Here is a 20817-nt window from a genome sequence, read left to right as displayed (position 1 = left end):
TTCCAGACATTAGAGACGGTTTCCGATCTTAGGGGTAATAAAACAACAAAAACACCCAAAAGTCAGAGTTCGCATTCTAGGGAAAATTCTACGAAACTTGGGGTTTACCAAGCAAGCGTACCAAAATCGGCATGTAAGATGTGCAACAGTATGGAGCACAAATTACGAAATTGCCAAAAATTCCGTAGGTTGTCTACGTCAGGGAAAATCGAGTTTGTAAAAAGCAATAGTTATTGTCTGAATTGTCTGTCGGTGGACACACCGTGACAAGATGCACCAGCCCATTCAACTGCAGCACGTGCCACGCAAGGCACAACACCTTGCTCCATCTCCCGACAGCACAACAAAAGACAACGCCTCAAAGGTGGACTCAAAACGCCACTGACAACACACCTTCAACCTCACAACAGGCTAGAGCAAGACTGGAAGCTGAAAAAGGGCAAGATAATGCTAACAACGTCACCTCGTGTCATGCTAACACAACAAAAGGGGTGTTATTAGGAACAGCGCGGGTTAATATATTCCACAACGGAGTTAAATTTTCCGCCAGAGCGCTGATAGACTCTGGGTCCGAATGCTCTTTCATAACTGAAAGACTAAAGAAGCGAATAAACCTTCCGTTCAAACGTTTGCATGTGCAAGTGTCAGGAATAAACAATACACCATCTGCACAGGTAAAGGAATCATGTTCGATTAACTTAGGTTCGCTTACAGACCCCTTAGTAAGCATAAATACAGTGGCCCTAGTCCTGCCTCAATTAACAGGGGACCTTCCGACTTGCCAAGTGAGCGCAACGACTCGGCAAGCGTTCTCTGATCTGATTCTGGCGGATAAGAGGTTCTTCATTAATGAACCAGTCGACCTCATACTTGGAGGCGACATTTATCCCCAGATCATACTAAACGGTATACGGAAGAACGTTCTAAATACGCTTCTCGCCCAAGAAACCGTCTTCGGTTGGATTTTAACCGGTCGTGCAGATGCACCTCACCCAACCAATACGCGGGTATCCTTTTTCAATGAAATTAGCCTATATAAGCAGCTAGCCGCTTTCTGGGAACTTGAAAACGTACCTACAAAAAAGGCCCTGACCGAAGATAATGCTTATTGCGAGGCACTATATAAAAACACAACGGAAAGGAATTCAGATGGAAGATATACCGTCGCCCTTCCATTCAAACAAAGCTTCCCAAAAACCGTCTGTTTGGGCCCATCTCTCAAGAGCGTCTGCTCTCAGTTCTATCGGAACGAGACACCCCTAGCCAAGACACCGGCCCTACAGGCGGAATACAATAGGGTACTGACAGAATACGTCACGTTAGGGCACATGTCTAAGGTGCACACCGTAGTACCACCACAATCAACTGATTGCTATTTCTTACCGCATCATGCGGTGATCAAAGAAGAAAGCACAACGACTAAAGTAAGGGTCGTATTCAACGCGTCGTGCCCGACATCCAATGGCACAAGCCTGAACGATGTTCTACACACTGGCCCAGTACTTCAAGCCGACTTAACAATACTGCTCCTCCGATGGAGATTCTACAAGTACGTCTTCAACAGCGACATTGAGAAGATGTACAGGCAAATTTGGGTAAAGGAAAATCAAACCCAATACCAAAGAATAGTTTTTCGACTCAAAGCAGAGGACCCTGTCAGCGTGTATGAGCTCAACACGGTAACCTTTGGGGTCAACTGTGCCCCCTATCTAGCTATCAGAACCCTACATCAACTTGCAGATGACGTCGTACCTTCACTGCCGATCGCATCGCACATCTTGCGAAATAGCATGTACGTCGACGACGTCCTGGCAGGGGGGCATAGCATCGAGGCAGCGATCACTGCTCGCGATGAAATCACAGCCGCATTAAAGTCAGCAGGATTCCCTCTGCGAAAATGGACCTCTAATACCCAAACCTCACAGGCTTACGGAAGACTTTCTGGAGTTCGAGGACGCGAGCATGGTAAAAACCCCAGGCATCCGTTGGAACGCGCATTCCGACTATTTTTATTTCACAGCGAAACCAATCGAAAACCAGGACATCTTAACAAAGAGGGCGATCCTATCTGCCATCGCCAAACTCTTCGACCCGTTAGGCTGGCTTGCTTCAGTTATCATCGTAGCCAAGATGCTAATGCAGAACATTTGGCTGGAGGGGACGGACTGGGATGAACCGGTATCCGCAATCACTTTAGATCGGTGGCAAACCTTTATGCAGGAGTATCCCGCCATTAACCGGATTCGTATACCTCGGTGGGTGCACTTCACCCCAACCAACGATATAGAAATTCACGGCTTCTGTGACGCGTCCGAAAAAGCCTACGCGGCTACGGTTTACGTGCGAGCTAAGATCAACGATAGGACATACGTTAGTCTACTCATGGCAAAAACGAGGGTGGCACCAGTAAAAACAATTTCACTACCAAGATTGGAGTTATGCGGTGCCGTCTTGCTGGCTGAGACTTTGGAAACCGTGATGGAGAACCTGAACTTAGGCACATTTAACATTCACCTATGGACAGATTCGACCATCGTCCTAGCATGGATTCGAAAACCCCCGTGTTCCTGGTCAACATTTGTAGCTCACAGGGTGACAAAAATCGTGGAGAAGGTAGGAACGAAAGCACGGCATCATGTCGAGTCCGCATCAAATCCAGCGGACTTATCCAGCAGAGGACTTCCAGCCACGGACCTAGTCGACAACTCTTTGTGGTGGCAGGGACCTTCTTGGCTGAAAGAAGGCAAAGCGGAATGGCCATCTCAAGGCGAACAGGAGTACCACACAAACATCGAAGAAAAACGAGTACAAGTGCATGCAGCAACAAACATCAACAATAGCAAGGATATTCTTGATCGGTTTTCCGATTTATCAAGGGTGTTGCGGGTAATCTCCTACATTATAAAATTCGCCAATAGAACCCATCCAAAAACTAAACCGTCTTTTAAAGCAGAGTCGCACCAGATTTCGTCTGACGAAATCAAGGCTACGACTAGCCGCCTCATCAGGATATCCCAAACAAACCACTATTCCGAAGAAATAAGCTCTCTGAGAGCTAGGAAACCCATCGCGGCCAAAAGCGAGATCCTCTCCCTAGACCCCTTTATCGACGAAGATAATGCCCTTCGGGTGGGGGGTCGTCTCAACGCATCCAGGGACGTTCCCGTCGACGAGCGTCACCCGATAATCCTCCATTACGCCTGCCGACTCACCCGTCTCTTAGTCCAGTTTGTCCACACCATTTCCGTACATGGCGGAAACCAACTGATGCTGCGGCTCCTACGCACGCAAAACTGAATACCTCGGGTCAAAAACATGATCCGATCCATCATACACAACTGCAAGGCCTGTGCGCTATTCCGCAAACGTTCCCCGACGCCACTCATGGGAACCCTCCCTGCGAAACGCACTACATTTAGCAGGGCATTTACCAACGCCGGGGTGGATTTTGCCGGACCGTTTGACATCAAGTCTTACAGCGGACGAGGATGCCGCATGTCTAGGGGATACGTCTGCCTATTCGTCTGCTTTGCGACTAAGGCGATCCACCTAGAGGCGACTAGCGACCTCAGCACCGCCGCGTTTCTCGCAGAATTTAGCCGGTTTGTCGCCAGACGAGGATGCCCGAAAAACCTCTATTCCGACAACGGGACGAACTTTGTCGGCGCGTCAAGGGCTCTCCGCTCAGAGGTCAAGGCATTCCTCGTTGATGCGCGCAACCAAACCCTCTCTAAATATGCCCACCAAACCCTGACATGGCATTTCATACCAGCAGCTGCTCCTCATATGGGCGGGCTGTGGGAAGCGGGAGTCAAGAGTTTCAAAACTCATTTCAAAAAGATCGCATCGGATCATAAATTTACTCTCGAGGAGTTTATCACCCTCCTGTGTAGGATTGAATCCTGTCTCAACTCCCGACCCCTGAGCCCATCTTCAAATGACCCATCCAACCTGGAGCCACTCACCGCCGGCCACTTCCTAGTCGGGGGCCATCTACTAGCGCCACCCGAGATTGACGTCAGCGAGAATCGCGCTTCACTCGTCAATCGATGGGAAAAACTTAAGGCGCTGCATCAAACCTTCTGCAAACGGTGGAAAACGGAGTATCTCACCGAATTGCAGAATCACGTTAAGTGGAAGCATCCACAATCAAACCTCAAACAGGGAGACCTAGTCGTCATTAAGGAGGATAATCTGCGCCCCAACGAATGGAGACTAGGTCGGATAGCCACCCTTCATTATGGCCCCGATAACCGAGTTCGAGTCGTCGAACTGGATACGGCAAGGGGACAAACCACCAGACCAATCACGAAATTGGTTCTACTATCACCCTCCAGTGAGGGTGAGGTAGACTTGTAACTCCCACCCGTTATAACAAACCCCCTTAAATAAAACTAACCCCGCTCTCGTTCACCCCGAACGAGGCCAACAACCCGCTTAACCCAGCTCTCGTTCACCCCGAACGAGGCCAACAACCCGCTTAACCCAGCTCCCGTTCACCCCGAACGAGGCCAACGGAATCCTAACGCAGACCCACTATCTGCCACAGAATATGAGCCCTAGGCTGTACTACTAACACAATTCAATCTTAATGCGTTAAAGCCCAACAAGCCTTTCTTTAATGTTTTTGGAAATAACTTCAAGTGTATAAAAGAAACGAAGTGAAAACGTTTTCAATATTAACAATAATTCTAATCTTCTTCAATAATCATTTCGCAAGCGTCGAGACCGAATACTTGTTCATGATTTAGTTTTCTAAATAAAAATCAAACGTATTGCTTAAAAAAAAAAAAAAATTATGTAAGCATAGCATGCAAGCTTCGAACCAACGTGTCATTTCGATTATTTTACGTCTTCCTTCAAACGTTTTGCAAACGAAAGAGCAGCGCTTGTAAGCTTCATATCTATCTCCGCACATATATGTATAAGCACAAATGTATAGGACTATCTACATATATAACTATGCGAACATATACGGCTTCCCAGCCGGCAAGTTTCAAGTAGACATCAAACCCCAAAATGATTAAAACATTCACATTTAAAGGCAAGTTCGGTTCAAAAGTTAATTTATTGTCAAGTAACTTCCCAGCCGGCAAGTTTCAAGTAGACATCAAACCCCAAAATGATTAAAACATTCACATTCAAAGGCAAGTTCGGTTCAAAAGTTAATTTATTGTCAAGTAAAAAAAAATGTCTCTTCCCCACTAAAACACCAGAAAGCAACTCCTTGCTCTCCTCTGAGAGAGCGATATGAAGCGTTTCATCTTATCCCTTTGAGTAGATTTCAGTTTTTTTATCGCGTTGAGATAAAGACCTCTATACTGTGGGAAACATTCCGACTTATACCAATACTTTCCAAAAAGAAAAAGGTGGGGGGGATGCCAACAATTACGCAGATATATTAGTTGAAAATGTCAATACAAAAGAAGGGACTAAAAGTCCAACCTTTTCTTTAGCTTGAAGATTTATCTTATCACAAGTTAGGAGTGATACGTATTTACCAAGTTGGCATACAAGTATATACGATTGCCACTTGAGGGCTCAAATTTTACATTAAATAGCGCACGATGTTATTATAATAATAATATAGTCTATTCCAATAGTTCACTACGTATTGAATACAATATATTTCATTATAAATTGAAACATGTTAGTTAAAAAAAAAAAAAAAAAAAATACACGGAAAATATAAAACTACTTAATCTAAACTATTCCGTTCGATAATCAGGCTGTTTGTTTGGATGGGCATCAGCGAAGGCAGGAACCGTTAACAATTCACAATCAAATCGTGATCAAATTGGGTACTGTGCCATTTCAACTTCATACTTTCTAGAACTAAAACCTTGCGGCAATCAGCGATCAGCCATTGTGAGCTCACCGCCAAAACATTCGCCAGCAAAACTAGACAAGATAACTTCAAGCGCGCTCAAACCTTGGTTGAAGCATTGTTGTGCCCAATCCAGTTTTATCGCCCATATATTTTAGTATACCCAAATCCTGCAATGGTTGTATACCCGAACAAAATCTCAACCACTTCACGCACTTTAGCGCGTTTGTATACGTCTTGAAGAGGTAGGGGCAGCGGTGGTTGTGTTTCATCTAAATAATGCATAATAGAAACAGACTCCATAATGTTGCGGCCATCAATTTGTAACGCTGGCACGACTTTCGTGGGATCAACCATACGATATTCCTCAGATTTAAGCAAGTTGATAGGCCTTATTTCATATGGAATATGTTTAAGACTGAGTGTTATGCGTACACGCCACGAACAAGAACTGGACCAGAAAAGAGTAAAGCCGCATGCGGAGGTAAGTCCCTGCACAAAGAACTACGTTCAGATGAGAGTGACGATCGCTTGGGGTCGAAAACAACTCTTGAAACGATCGAGACACATCGTAGTCTCAAAATTACTAGCTATGTCCTTAAATTTATACCCCTATTCACTTGTGCCTCAATCACCCTAGTTCAAAGTTCTGCCACTTAAGTGTCAACTTGACCTTTTATTTCATGCGCAAGGTCTCTGAGGAATCACCTAAATGTTCTAATCTAAACTCAACCAGGACCTCTTTCACAGCGCACACAGCCTGCAACTAAAACGCTCGAACTGACGCACACTGGCTCAAGAAATGAAACTGGCTTGGCGCACTCCACTTCAGTTACACTCGACCTGCATAGCCGAGACATCTTTGGAAATATATTACAAGTGTCCCCTTTGCGGCACTAGCCGCGCCATTCATACGATGAAAAAATAGTCGTGAATTCGATTGACGTATTATCTGTTGTGGCTCACACTTACCTTTTTGTTTAGTCTTTACAGTAAAGTTTGGGTTAATATTCGGAAAGCGCTGCTAAACTACCGCCTCTATTCCTGAACGATGATAGCCATGGAGAGTATTTTGTTGTTCTTTGTCACGATCGGCCAGTTGTTCGGTTAGAATAAACTCGCGTTGGAAACGTCCGTCCCAAAGCATTGCTTCCGAAAGAAATTGGCACTTTTCTATACTGCTTCGCAAGTCAGCATTTTATAACTTTCTGATCTCCTTGTGCCTTAATATTACCATCCTTGTTAAATACTAAAAAAGCGCTCTTCACCACCAGGGGACGGACGAGAATACACAAAGGTAATCGTTCCGTATTTATTATACCCAGAACCAGCTTAAGGGGTATCACGTATGCGCAAGGCAAACACGCTGGCACATTGATTACACCCATGTCTGATACACATGCTAGAGCAGATGTGAATCCCACAACAATAAGCAAACAAATAAAAACAAACCAGCCGCCTACAGAAATAAGGGGTAAACCTTTGCCGCAGCTTAAATATGGCCCACGTTTGGCTGAGACTTCGACTAAACCTCAAAACACGATTGGCATTAGTGGTATTAAATCTAAGTTCCGACCGCGGTCGGGCGTTCGCGACGGTACACGACCGAATCAGGACTAAACCTGGCTTCAATAGGAATGCCTTAGTGGTTGGGGTAACCAGTGATTGTTTGTAAAGGAGCACCATGAAATGCGTCCACCAGTCGTAAAAAATTATTGGCTCGGCCAGGCAAATTCATCCCATAATCATAAAGTTTTATACAAGGATCCGGAGAGAAAAGTATCTTCGACAGGCGAAATGCATAGGGATATTACTTTTAGGTATGACTAGGGGAATGGCGGCCACCGTGGTGTGATGGTAGCGTGCTCCGCCTACCACACCGTATGCCCTGGGTTCGCACCCCGGGCAAAGCAACATCAAAATTTTAGAAATAAGGTTTATAAATTAGAAGAAAATTTGTTTAAGCGGGGTCGCCCCTCGGCAGTGTTTGGCAAGCGCTCCGGGTGTATTTCTGCCATGAAAAGCTTTCAGTGAAAACTCATCTGCCTTGCAGATGCCGTTCGGAGTCGGCATAAAACATGTAGGTCCCGTGCGGCCAATTTGTAGGGAAACTGAAGAGGAGCACGACGCAAATTGGAAGAGAAGCTCGGCCTTAGATCTCTTCGGAGGTTTTCGCGCCTTACATTTATTTTTTTTTTTATAACCAGGGGAATATCATAAGTACTTATTAGCGTGAAGACTTAAATAACGTATGGTATCATCAACTTTGGTTGAGCTATGAATTGCAGTATTGCTGGCATTGGTGACTCGTATTAAATCAACGCCATACTTCTTTGAACTAACCGTTCGAGACTGTGTACCTTTCTCGCAATCGTAAATATAAATTGGATCATCCTCGCCGCATGAAATCAAATTTGCTCCATTCGGAGAAAAGTTACTCGCATTTATTTTATCGGTATTTTCACGAAAAACTTTCGCCACCTTAAAACCTTTTACAACCGAGGCAATAAGTTTCATCTTCGTTTTGCTTTATTAATTGATCTCTTGCGGTACAACCAAACTATAATTAATCGTTAGCTGAAAAGAAATAAAGGGGAATATTATAAAAGCTGTAAAATCACTGCAAAAACCGACTTACCCAGAACACATTTTCTTTGTAATGAAAATTCATTCAAAAATGTCTGTATACTCATTTCCATGAATGAATGACATTTTGAATGAACGAAACAAGGGTGCCACTCGATGACATTTGCTTTTGTCTTTTCTTACGCCGTAAACACATTGCGCGCGACCCCATGGGATCACAAGTAGGATCCGCGGGATCCAAAAAAAATTTTTTTTTTGAATTGCCAAAAAACTCGAGTGTTAGTCCCCGAACAACTTTATTTTGGTTCCGATAAATGAAAGGTTTGTTTTAGTTTGACAATTTGGTGCATAAAAACACGATCAAAACCAACTTTCTTGTGGAAGAGAAAAAAAGTGAACAACTCGAGACCGAAATAATTCTCCCGGTTTATTTGCATTGTTTTCATTGTTAAAAAGGGTAGTGCAAAATTAAAATGTAAAACATAAACAAAAACATGTCACACTCAATAGTGGTTTCGCTTCATGATAGAAATTATTTTTGTGTATTGAAGGTCCGATTAAAGTTTTGTCAGTCCTTCTAGCTTGGTATCCAAGCAAGAACAAAGTGGTGTAATACATGCTTTCGATACTACAAACAAGGGAGAAATTAAACCTTTTCGAAAAGACTATAAATTTTATGTCGCGTCAGGACTCTGACGCGAGCTTTCCCTAAATAATTGCATGACATGACCATTATGTCTCATTACGCTGCCAAATTGGCAGCACCGCACAGCTGCCTCATTCCAATGAGTGGAAGAGTTATCAGCTGACAGCGATACAAATTGCCACACTCGATAGTGTAGCCTATTCCCGCCAGGGTTGTGTTGAAATCAACAAATATACCACAATTTGTGATTTTCACACAACATGGCCCAAATCAACACCAAGAGTGTTCCCAGACAGCGAATAAAGGCCTCTTTACATCTGTCGCACATTCTATCTGCACGACGTCATTTGACTAGTCATTTTACAGTCATTCATAGGTGATATTCATAGTCACATTTGCATGGGCGTGGGTAAGTTTTGTGACCAAAATTTTTGTAGGGCACGTACATGACCACTAACGTTTTTCTCTTTTTTCATCCACAGTTCAGCGAGGCTGCATTACTGCGGTCACGGATGTCCGCCGGAGATCGTACTTACGATCCACCTATACATACATACCATATTTTTTAAATTTATTTAGTTTATCCCGCCTTGGGAAGGTTGCTGGCGTACTCACCGAGTTTCAAGTTGCTCGCCGCAAGGGGGCCAGCATGTTTAGGCCACCAGCCTAAATATTTTCGGACCACCCTAACACGCACATTAGTTATTTATTTATTATTATTACCGGTAACGGCTAACACCAGCCGAAAGCTAACTTTGAAGGGGAAAAACTCAACGAAAGTTAGCTATCGGCAGGTGCCGCGGACTTGTTCGCGGTCTTGATCCTTCTTTTTCTATTTTGGAACGTTCACGAGCCAGCAGCCAGCCCGAGGTGAGTAGTATAAACCAACCATTTTCACACATTTTCCATTTTTTACGAAGTGCGAATACCACTGTAATTAATATTTGCAAATTAAAAATTTGCATAAATGTGAATTTTCCAAGTGCACAGTGAATTGTTGATTTAATAGATATATATAGCTTTTCCGCATCATAATTGCGCTCATTTGTAAGCATTTGAATTAATAAAATTTTAATTCTACGCTGTGAATTGCCAAGTGTAAACTTCTTATATCTTAACTATTTGCACTTCCTTTTTAATTTCTTTCTGCACTACTGCATATTAAATCGGAATTGCTATTTATATTTTGAAATAATTAGTTTGTGAGAGTTTCATTTTTTGTAAACACATATCGTAGCTCGTCGCTAATACCTTCCTTTATATTTTATAAATAAATAATAATAAATTGTGATTACTCTATATTAACTCTCCCTTTTTTATTTCTTTAATTTGCGTGCGAACGCGCCCCACGACACGGATGCTACATTCCCCCCGCAACAATTACTTGTATGAAATTTCGACTCCTTATGGCGTAAAGAAGCCATGTGTAACTAATATCATCAAAAATTTGAACAACTGTATTTAAAAAAAAATAATATTATTTAGGCATTTTTACCAAAGATAAAATGTTTTGCTTTAAATGCCAAAAATGTTTTGCTATCCTAATAGCTTTATACTCCCATTTCAAATCATATCATGGTTTAAAGGAAGAATATATTTATAAATGTACCTTCAATAATTGTAATCAAGAGTATACCAGTTTAATCAGATTACATTAAAGGACATACTAATTTGAAATAATTTCAAAATACAAACATTGTACTAAATAATACAGAGAATTCGGAAATTAGTCTTAAAGAGAAACGTATGTTTAATATTGAAAAATCTGTTAACAGTTTACATAAAAAATGTACTTCTATAATAAATCAGAAACACATATTGACAGCTCAAGTGATTGTACTGAAAAAGGTGTTGAAAACTGTTCATATGAATATGAGGATATTTTTTCTAAGGTTGAAAGTCGTATAATAAAAATTTGCCAAGACGTTTTGATTAAATTTTATGCAAAAGATATTTTTTGTAGGAAAGACGTCTTGTTTATACAGGAAAATATACAAACTATAAATACTTCTATTGTAGAGGCTTTTAAGCAAATATTTTTAAAGATAATTCCTGAAAAACTTCATGCCAAAACAAAATTATTCATAAATTTTTGCTCAAATCCTTTTCGCAATATAGACACCCAACACAAGTTGTTCAGAAACCTTGTTCTCAGTAAACATTTTGCGAAACCGATTTCTTTTAATATAAATAACGAAATTACCGAGATACGGGAAAATAATAAACCAACTTTAATGCAAACCAATATTAAAGGATGCCTCATGCCTATTTAGTTTCAAATACAGAAATTTTTTGAACTACCCAATGTATTGGATGAAACTTTGGAGAATATGAAAAGGCTCAAAAATGAGTTAAAAATAACGCACGTGAACTCCGAATCTTTCAAGCGAAAATTGTGTAATTTTGAACAAAAAATTCTAATTCCCATCAACTTGTTTATTGATGGATTTGAAGTCAATAATCCACTAGTTAGTCATGCTAACTTTGATAACGTATGTGGAGTTTATTATACGTTTCCTGTAATACCTCAGCATTTGTTATCAAAATTGTATTATATATTTGTAGCAGCCTATTTTAAAAGTGTCCATAAAAAAAGTTTAGAAATGATCCATTCTTACAACCTTTGTTAAATACTTTTAAAAATCTGGAAGAAAAAGGCTTAAATATAAATACAAGAACCGGAAGTAAAAAAATATATTTTGTATTAGCTAATATTCTTGGAGATAATGTAGGACTTAACTATATACTTGGATTTACTACTTCGTTTAATAGTAATTTTTACTGTCGCTTTTGTATTCGTACGAAAGAGGACATGACAAAAGATTGTTTAGCTTACCCTCAGTATTCAAGAAGCATAGAAAATTATGAAAATGCGGTATTGCAAAATAATGTAAAGTTAACAGGTATTAAATCGAACTGCATATTTAATAATTTGAAGCTTTTTCATGTAACAGATAACTTGTGGTCCTTATTATGCATGACTGGTTTGTGGGTATTTGCAGGTACGATATTTGTGAAAAATTTTTCACAATAGAAAATTTTAATTTCCAGAAAAATATGTTTGACTACGGTGAAACCGAAATAGGAAACAAATCTATACCTTTTACCTTGCAACAGCTTAAAAATATTTCAATCAAAACATTTGCTCATCTCTGTCATCATTTCCCGATTTTTAGTGCATTTTTTTTTACATTATTAATTGGCGATTTAGTGCCTTCTGATAATATTGTCTGGAAACACGTTATAAGAATGGTTAAAATTGTTGACATATTACTTCAAAGCGAATTTGACGATAGTATAATAAATAATCTTTCGATTCTTATACAAAGTCACAACGAAGAATATATTCGATTGTTTAATAAACCTCTTAAACCAAACATATTCATTAAACATTACATATTCATTAAACATAAAAGCTGCATTAAAGTTTACAACATTTTTAGAACAACACGAGAATGGCTTTGAAAAAACATTTTAGATTCAGAAATCAGTATTTTGTAATATTGAAACGTCCTACTTTTCATACGCACTGTTTCATTTAAACGAAAGCTATCAAAATATTATATTTGAAAAATTAGTTTATTATGGATCAAATTATAAAAAGATTACTTTTTAGTTTTTAAAAAGAAGGTATTTACTTCACACAAAATCACACATATTATTGTAATCCATCTCAATCAAATATATATTGTAAGTGAGTGTTTAGAGTGGTGGCAGGATAAATTTTAGCTTTCCTTTTTTTTATTGGATTTGGCTGCTTCGGATGCGGCAGTGATGGCGATGATGTGGTGGTGATATGGCGAGGGTGGTGTTGCTTTTATGATGGCAATCAAGTTAGTCACGGTGGCGGTGGCGATGTGTGGTCCTTAATTGGCCAACAAATGTGGCACACAAGGGTGAAACAAACGCGCGATATATGGTGAAACTCGCAACTAAATAGCGCTGCCGAACGGGAGCGTAACGTTTGCCTGTTTTAGAAAATTCTACCTCGCAAAATCCTGCAAAATGTTAAAAAATCCTGCATATGTAAAATCCTGGTTTTCTAAAATTTTGCTTTTCCAAAATCCTGGTTTTCCAAAATTCTGCTTTTGCTAAATCCGGCTTGACAAATTCTGCTTTTAGTGTACTTACCCTTTAGATAAACTTTCTGAACAACGAAATGAACCGACATACGCAGCGAAAGTATTCAAACTCATACACAGCGATTTTAGAAATCAAATAAACAACTTTATTCGTAATATGTTTTAATATATGTATGTGTGTATGTATGTAAATATTTTAGTCTAGTAAATTGAAATATTTTTAGCAACTCCCTTCATATAACTTGGTTGATTTAATTCATTCCTTTTTTTAATAACTCTTCGTAGTTGCTTGTTTTTTTTTTTTTTTTTTAATTATGTTTCTTTTCTTTCTTATTATTTCTCCATTTTCCCTTCTTTGTATTTGAGTTTTCGCATAAATTAGCTCCTTTTGTAAATTTTATACGAGTTTATAAAATTGTGAGGTACTTTCACCTACAATGACTTTTAGTCTACGATGTATAACGGTATTTCTAGTTCCATCAATTCGTCAATGAACATGTGTACGTACATACATATGTATGTTCATATGGGTGGAATAATAAAATAAAAAATAATCACCCCTATTCTGCATTTCGATTACGTTCCCGTTCTACGCTCCGCTTTAATCGAAGTTTGGTATTCTGCATTACGACGGAATCGTAAAGAGAAGAGGAAGAGCAAATGATTTTCGAAATCAGCTGTTGCTACGGAATGTGTGAACATTGGAATAAAATAAATTTAAGAAAATTTGTAAAATCACTGAAAAACGTTTATATTTTATTATCCACGCCATTTTGTGCAAAAAAAAGCAATAGAATATATTGCCGCAGTGTTATATTTTTTTGAGTGAAGTGATTTCATAATTGTAAGTGGGTTTTTGTCGTTCTTTTGGCCAATTCCCTGCCGTGGCCACCAAATTTTGTTAAAACGGATTCCTGCACGAATATAGTTGACATTTTCTGAATTTTAAGGATGCTAATTTCATTGCACTGGCCTAAAATACTTTATAAAGGTTTATTTATTCTTTCCGCAAGGATTGTTTACGTTTTCTCTTCACCTTCCTCTACGCCGGCAGCTTTCTTTGGCATATAACTGGACCCAACGAACAGACACAAATTATAGCTGTATAGTATACTGGAATTAATAGCCGCGGCATTATTTGTGGAGTTGGAAAGCAACGCATATGAAAATGGCCAGGCGAGAATGGAAAGGCAAATATTGCGAGATTTGTGTAATCCATTTCATATGAGTGACGAATTGTAAGAAATTGAACTTAAAAGTGGTAAAGTTAAATGACTTATTTTCTTATTTAGGTTCAAAAAAAAAACTTTCGACTTAACAAGGATGCTTTCAGGTATGTGTTAGATACTTTTGCGGGGCAAATACATCCAAGGACTTTGACATCGACATGTTGTTTTTGACCTGGAAACATATAAAAAACAATCATCATCAAGCCTTCTACGTTTCTTAACAAGTTTTACTTACATTTTTGTTAAAATTCTGTTACAAATTAATAAAAAAATAAAAAGAAAATATTTTTCCGCCAACTAATTTGCAACTTAGAAAAACGGAACTACGATCGAAATGCAGAATACACAAAATCGAACGATTCGAAGTTGGATCGAAAGAGATTGGAACACAGAATACCAAAATTGCCAAATCGAAAAAATTCCAATCCAAGTCGAAATGCAGAATAGGGCTGAATGTGTACACACTGTTGTATTTAAATGTAATATAAAAAATGTTAAAGTGGACATGTCATTACTTTGAAAAGTGCGCACATGTCCACTTTAACATTGCAATATAAATTGCAACAATGCAATATAAAATACAGAATTTTCTAAGTCGGGATTCTGAGAAGCAGAATTTTAAAAAATCAGGATTTTAAAAAAGCAGGATTTTAAAAAAACAGGATTTTAAAAAGCAGGATTTTGCTTTCGGGATTTTGCAAAAACAGGATTTCGTTACCAACCCGTCCAAGGCGCCATTCAGTCGGGGGAAGTGAGTCGTCGTGAATGCAGACGCACTCACTGACCTTGGGATCGGGTTGTGGATTTTTCCACTTCTACCTTTTCTGGAGATCCTTTAGGTAGTCTTCCTTCCACCTTTTGCTGAATTGATGATGTAAGCTTTTGACTTTGTCCCATCGGTTTATAAGGGATAAATCCGCGTGACCCACTTCAGGGATAGCGAGGAGGGCGCTACCTCTGAGAAAGTGGCCGGGGGTCAGCGCGGTAAACTCGGTGGGACCTTGTGATAAAGTTGAGAAAGGACGAGAGTTCAACACGGCTTTTATTCTTACGAAGGGGGTGGTAAATTCTTCAAATGTGAGCTTGTGGACTCCTGCAGTCCTCTTGAAGTGCAGTTTTAAACTCTTCACTGCAAACTCCCACAAGCCGCCGATGTGGGAAGCTCCGGGCGGAATGTATATCCAATTGCCCTTGTATATCCAATTGCCCTGGGGAGAGTATTTTGCGATTACTTATTGTGAGGCAGTTTTCATGAAGTCAACGAACTCCTTTTCGGTCGCTCTTTTAGCTCCGATAAACGTCTTGCCGTTGTCACTCATCATTGTGGCAGGATATCCACGACGTCAAACGAAGCGAGCAAATGCTGCGAGAAAGGCATGGTAGTTAAGTCCGACCACAGCTCAAGGTGGATAGCTTTTATTACAAAACAGACAAAAACGACCACGTAGCCTTTCAATAAGGTGTGAGACCTTAGCAAGGAGGCTTTTATTTGAAAAGGTCCCGCAAAGTCGACACCGGTAGTAGAAAAAGGCGGAGCGTATGTGCATCGTTCCGGTGATAAGACCGCCATGATTTGTGTTCGCATTTGCTGCTTGTGGAGGGTACAAGTTTTGCACTGATATATACATCTCTTTATGAGTTTGGGTGGTGGAATATAGAGGTCCTGTCATTGCTGCAGGATGCGTATTTCGGCGTGAAGAAGAAGTTCATGGAGGTACTGTATATAGAGGACAGTGAACCTGGATTTTTCTGGGATAATAACGGGATGTTTTTCGTTGTACGTCAACGTCGAATGAGCTAATCTCCAATGAACCCTGAGGAGCCCGTCTTGATCGAGGTATGGGTTGAGGGTTAGCAGAGAGCTTCTTTTATCAATTGGTTTTGCATTTTCCAAGCATGCCCTTTCGCGATGAAAATATCGGGTTCGCGTTAGCGTCACAAGTATATTTTTTGTTTTCTGAGATCCTCATGAGACAGAGAGGGGGTGTTAGCGGGTTTAATACCTCGAATTCGGTCCTTGAGATTATTAATGAACCTAAAGGTATATGTCATGACCCTAAGGGCGCGAGGAAAAGAGGAAAAACGATCCAATACATCGGGGTCATCTTCAGCTGAGTGTAGCGCTTCGGCTCGGCGCATTTCCGGCGAGTTGATGCTGCGGGTAGTTGGTTTTGGTCAAGCTTCGGGGGGCTGGGTTAGCCACGCAGGGCCATTCCACCACAGCGAAGTATTTCCTATGGCTTTGCATCCTCTTGTGCCAATATCTGCTGGATTGTCGTGACTGCCTACATGCTTCCAGGAGGCGCTTCCGACGAGATCCAAAATTTCAGCTGTTCGATTGGATACGAAAAATTTCCAAGCGTGGGGAGGCTTCTCGAGCCATTATAAAATAATTTCCGAGGCAGACCACATGTAAATGACTTAAAGAGAGAGTTCAAGAATGGACTGTACGATGTCGATGCGTTGGGAAAGGAGTAGAGCTGCACATAGTTCTAGTCTTGGAAGACTGGTAGTGCGAAGATGGGCAACCTTGCCTTTAACGATCAGAAGGTGGGGCGACGTGGTGGCACCGTGGTTGTTCGCAGAGTGTGTTAAGTGCAGTGACCTCTTTCATTTGAAGTGTGTCAACATGTCATCGGCTGATATTGATTTTCTCATCTCATCTAATAAACCTTACGTCTGCAAAATTTGTTCGGTTGAGCGACGCGCGTCTATTTGTACTCTGCCACCTATTGCTCTCCCCACTATCGTTAACAATGTTGAGCGCAATGATAACTTTAGTGGTATCGTTAAAGGCATTGCCGATCTACGTTGTGAAAACGTTCGTATACAATCAACCATGGAAGCTCTAAAATGCGAAAATTCTCAGTTATCACTTAATTGCGATTCATTATCAGCTGAAATCCGCTCATTATACTCAATTATCGAAGATAAAAATGTTATAATTTCTACGCTGAGTTCTGAAATAAAAAATCTGGGTAGTATTGTTGCTACATTTGCTAGTGATCTCAAATCTTCTATCACTAGTGCTGCGGACAACAATATGCAAACAAAGTCTGCAAAAGTAAAACAGCCTTCAACCAAAAACAAAGGCAAAGGCAATGATTTGGCTGGCTCAGCAAACAAAATAAAATTGAAAGTTGATACGGCTACAAAAACAAAAGAGGCAGCCCCTCTCAATGTTGAGAATGCAAAACCAGTTCAATCAGTGTAACAAGCGAATCAAGTTGCAATGATGATACGTCTGTGAATGCAAAACAACCATCAGATGATAGCAATAACAACATCTCGACTGTACCAAATAAGCAGTGTGATATTGTCGATTTGTCTTCTTCACCAAGTTCGTTTAGTGCTGCTGTCGCTCCTTCTACTAGTGATGCTAATATCAGTTCTGCTGCACCTGATAATAATAAAACCGGGTATTCCGAGGTTGTAGCTTATGGCCTTCAGGGATCAGCCGCTACTAACCTAATATCTACTAATAATATTAATTTAACATCTAGTACTTTAACATCTAATAATAATAATAATATTTCAAATAAGTTAATCAAAGCACCAACCATTGTTGTAGGAAGTAATTCAAACGCAAACCTTAACTTAGCTATTCGTTTGAAATGGTTGCATTTTTCATCCTTTAAGCCGACGGTAAATGCTAGCGATATTGTCGACTATGTCTCACATAATGCAAACATCGCGCCTTCGTTAATTCATTGCTTTAAATTTATAAAGAAAGACGCTGATTCCAGTTTGTTATCAAGATGTAATTTTAAAATTGAAGTCTCGCCTTCATTATATAGTAAGCTTCTTGAGTCTTCGTTATGGCCATCGAACATCAAAATTAAACATTTCCATTTTTTTCAAAAAGCAAAGGGCTCAATTGCCAAACTTTAGCTAAAAGCGTTAATATAAAAACAAATATAAATATTTACTATCAAAATGTTTCGGGGTTGAGAACGAAATCTAAAGATATATTTTTAGCCACCTCACGGTGCGATTATGATGTCTTCGTCATTGTTGAGACTTGGCTTAATGATAACTTCTCTGACTCAGAATTTTTTGATCAAAGTCTGTTTCATAATTTTCGTAAAGACCGAGACCCTATCAAAACAGGACGTCTCAGAGGCGGTGGGGTGTTAATTGCTGTAAGGCGTTCTCTTCTCTCTTCTTTAGTTCCGCTCTCTAATGGTGACTCTCTATTAGATTAGCTTTGTGTCTGTATTACTGGGCCATATGGCAATTTATTTATCTATATTTCTTACATTCCGCCTTGCAGCACAGATTCGCTGTACTGTGCTCATGTCAATAATATATTTGACCTATATGAAAATAATGGTGATAGTAATTTTTGCGTTTTGGGGGATTTTAATCTTGGTAAGATTGTTTGGTCGAAAATACTAGATGATGATATCTTAACACCTACTAATGTTCATCATCCCCACGAGATTAATTTTTTAGACACCATTTTTAGTGCCAATCTAATTCAGATTAATAATTTCGTGAACCAGTTAAACAATATTTTGGACCTAGTTTTTGTCGATGAGAATCTCATAACTTATTTGACTGAATGTGTGTTTCCTATATATAAATCAGATATGCATCACGTAGCATTATCTTTATCTGTAGAACTATTCGACCTAGTGACGAAAAACAATATAAATAATAATGAGCGCTCCTATAACTTTAAGGATGCACATTATGAATATCTAAACATTCTCATATCTGAAATAGACTGGACATCTATTTTCTTTGCTAAAAATGCAACTGAATGTTTCGATGCTTTTCTGCTAAAGTTGGCTAAGTTAAGGTTCACAAACTACCCTGGTACAATACCAGGTTGAAAAAGTTGAAAAATCAAAGGCACAAGTACTTTAAATTATACAAGATAACCCGCGATATTGCTTTTAAAGATCTGTATACTTCTTATATGACGCAGTTCAATGTTCTTGTTAAGTTTTTGTACAATAAGTACGTTCCTCGAGTTGAAGATGAGTTGAAAGTTAATCCTAAATCTTTTTGGAAATATGTCCGTTCAAATAAAGGTTGTTCTAATATACCAACCTTTGTTAAATTTAATGACATTTGCTCTAATAGTTTGGTCGATTTGGCAATTCTTTTTGCTGACTTTTTAAATCTATTTTTGTTGCTCAGACGGATTGCTTTGATAACAGGTATCTTACTGGTAGCCCCAAACCATTAAATTTTGGGTCTTTGTCCGTATCTGAAACCGATATTATCTTGGGTATATCCTCCTTACAGTCCCCAATCAAACAGGATATAGATGGATTGCCCTCTTTTTTATATAAGAAGTGTAGTATTTCTCTTTGTGTGCCATTGTGCCATATTTTCAATATTTCGCTATCGTCTGGAGTTGATCGCTGGAAGCTGGCGTCCATCACCCCTATCTTCAAGTCTGGCAATAAAAATGAAGTAAAGAAGTACAGGCCAATATCCAAACTGTCAACATGTTCAAACCTTTTTGAAAATATAGTTTAAAACAATTTATCATTCGCTATCAGAAGAATAGTCGATCCATGTCAGCACGACTTTATTGCGGGACGTTCGACTGTCACAAATCTGGCTGTTTTCTCTTAGTTTTGTGTCTCTGCGTTTAAGGACGGATGTCAAGTTGACACAAATTGCTTCTATGGAAACTTGAAAACATGGGCTTTCACTCAAGCTTTCTGTCGTGGCTGAAGTCCTATTTGGAAAATAGAATCTCTTTTGATGAAATCGAGAAAACTAAGTCTTATGAATTCTCAGCAACCTCGGGTGTACCACAAGGTAGCATCCTTGGGCCTATTTTGTTCTTAATATTTATTAATGATGTTGGCTCATGCATAAACAATTGAAATTATTTGCTTTATGCCGACGACTTAAAACTCTTTCGGAGGATCTCCTGTACCTCTGAAGCATTGCGTCTGCAAGAAGATCTAAACGCTATTAACAATTGGGCCATTCAAAATAATCTACGACTCAATAGTAGTAAATGCTGTCACATAACGTATACAAAGTCTACGAATGTGTTTTCTTTCATGTATTCGATTTCAAATGTAACTCTTGCGTCAGTTAATGAGTTTCGCGATCTTGGCGTAATTTTTGACTCAACTTTTACTTTTGGTAATCATGTAAACTTTTTCATTCCAAAAGCTTATACCAACTTGGCTTTCTTGCGACGATATGCTAAGGATTTCAAGGACCCATATACCAGGAAAATCCTATACAATGCCTTAGTGCGTTCAAAGCTGGAGTATGATTCAGTCATCTGGAATCCGATATACTCTTCACACTCGTTAAGAATTGAAAGAATTCAGCGCAAGTTCGTACAATTTGCTCTTCAACCTCTACACTTTGATAATCCCCTGCTATCCTGCAATGCTAGATGCATGCTTATAAATGTATTTCCACTTGAAGTTAGGCGTTTTGTTCAAAACGTTATGTTTATTTTTG

The 20817-nt window shown here is 39.6% G+C and overlaps 1 protein-coding gene and 1 pseudogene across 8 annotated transcripts in view; both read right to left on the bottom strand.

The window, feature by feature from the left end:
• Positions 1 to 20817, bottom strand: part of Nepl16 (Neprilysin-like 16) — a 2088045-nt gene that overhangs the window by 595100 nt on the left and 1472128 nt on the right. The gene's annotated exons all lie outside the window — the stretch shown is intronic.
• Positions 5709 to 6974, bottom strand: LOC137238757 (probable maleylacetoacetate isomerase 2; annotated as a pseudogene).

Source organism: Eurosta solidaginis, chromosome 1 (genome assembly GCF_040869045.1).
Source record: "Eurosta solidaginis isolate ZX-2024a chromosome 1, ASM4086904v1, whole genome shotgun sequence".
Lineage (NCBI taxonomy): Eukaryota > Metazoa > Arthropoda > Insecta > Diptera > Tephritidae > Eurosta > Eurosta solidaginis.
The sequence above is the reverse complement of the archived record's forward strand: the minus strand, read 5'-3'. Positions and strand labels throughout refer to the sequence as shown.